This window comes from Polypterus senegalus, chromosome 4, assembly GCF_016835505.1.
Source record: "Polypterus senegalus isolate Bchr_013 chromosome 4, ASM1683550v1, whole genome shotgun sequence".
Classification (NCBI taxonomy): Eukaryota; Metazoa; Chordata; class Cladistia; order Polypteriformes; family Polypteridae; genus Polypterus; species Polypterus senegalus.
In genome coordinates, this window is record NC_053157.1 from 155,382,244 (window position 1) to 155,384,453 (window position 2,210).

The window sequence follows — 2,210 nt, forward strand, 5'->3', positions numbered from 1 at the left end:
ACAACTATTCATGGTGGCTCTAAAATCGGTACTGACCCCTACTCTCTTTTCTGTTTCTTTTTCCGGTTTCTTTGTGGTGGTGGCCTGCGCCACCTCCACCTACTCAAAGCTTCATGATGCTCCAACAATGATGGACGGATTAAAAGGAAGAAGTCTACGTGACCATCATCATCATCAAGCCCTTCCGTGAGAATCCTAAATCCAAAGAGGACTGTTTCATTTATGTTAGGTAGAATGCCCAGAGGGGACTGGGCGGTATCATGGTCTGGAATCCCTACAGATTTTATTTTTCTCCAGCCGTCTGGAGTTTTTGTTTTTCTGTCCCCTGGCCATTGAACCTTACTCCTATTCGATGTTAATGTTGATTTATTTTTTATAATTATGTCTTTCATTTTTCTATTCTTTAATATGTAAAGCACTTTGAGCTACTGTTTGTATGAAAATGTGCTATATAAATAAATGTTGTTGTTGTTGTTATTCATGTGTGCCTCACACTGACAGAAATAAGAGTCAAGTTCAGAGTCCCCAGTAACCCTAATTCAGTTGTCTGTGGAAGGAAAATCATTGAAGATACAGAGAATGCACAAACTCTGCACAGACAGTAAATGTACCAGGATTAGAACACATGACTGGAGTTATGGGACTGTAATACATTCAAGCCAGCTTATTCTCATTTTTCTCACTGATCAATAACTTGTAGCAGTCACAGGGCTGCTAAGATTCACACCGTCCAAAGAAGATGATTTGTTTATTTTATTGTAGGGACAGCAGGAACACACTCAAACACTGATTAGTGTTACAATGAATTGAGAGATATTAAAGTTAATAAATGATATATTAAGCAAAAAATGAATAAACAATATTGCACAAAACGCTCACCCCAGTTCCCCAATGGTGATAATTATTTATATATACTACACCACAAACAAAAAACATTGACAACAGTCCAAAACAGTACAGTATAGCAGGGTCAGATGATGATGGATGTGCGAAATTAAAAACCCTGTTATCAGCTCTCTGAAAGTAATATAAAGTTTTGTCCTACCAGGTTTCTGTTACAGCGTGTGGATTTGATGTGATTGGGAGTGCTCCCCAGATGAAGACGAAGCCAAGCAAGATGAATTCACACCAGCAAGCAGGCACAGGACAACACATACATCCTGATGAAACTGCAATCCAAGGTAGTGGTAGTTTGTAATCCAATAGCATGTGTGAGGAATACAGACAAAAAACAGACAGAAGATCAACCTTTTCTCAGTGTCTTTCTAGGCTCCTTTTTAAAGAGCCCTCCTGATTAATCTTCTTCCCAGCAATCCCTGCATCCTCTGAAACTGCCCAATAGCATTATACCACTGTGGCCGCTGGGAGATGCAGGCCATTTTAAGCAGTGCTGTTACAAACTAAACATATCCCTTTTTGTAGATGTAGGCCATTTTAAGCAGTGCTGCTACAAAACATCACCCTTTTTATATTTTCTACATGATACTAAGGATCTGAAAAAGACCCAGGTATAATCCTGAGTTTAGTTTATGACATAAAGCAAAAATGTGAGTTTTGCTACAGAAAATCAGTAATATTTTATTTTAAAGATAGTATAGAGATCATATTTTGCAGGCAGGCATGGGATGTTCATTTTCTTAACTTCATGTTTAACTCTTCACCTATAAAATGCTCTGCCAAATTCATGGTGCCAGCTACTTGGATGTTGTTTGCCATTATAAAAACACACATGGGCTTTAATGATCTACATTTTTTGTAGCTCAACCCTGTAACACCCTTCTCTTCAGATAAGCTTATCCTAGGTTACTTTTGACTTTTTGTGAGTCATCTAAGTCCATCAAAGACTTGTGTAACACCCATAAAATTATTTATTTATACATGAAGTACATATTTTCTTAATAAGAAATCAATCTAATTGCATAGTACTTGTACTATCCTGCCTACTATCTCACTGCATTTAGCTGTTCTAAAATTTATTCTGATTTTTAAAGTGTTTATAGAGGTAATTATTGACATTTTTTGTGAACAAATTTAATGTTAATTGTAAGAACCACCCAGTAACTCAGTTACCTAATTGTGATAATTTCGTGATCTTATAATTGTATGGGGTGCAATGCATTTACATCTTTTACTGATTAGAAAACACCAGGAATGAAAACAAATTATGTGTATGGGTGTCTTGTGTATGGGTGTTACAATGAAAGATGCAA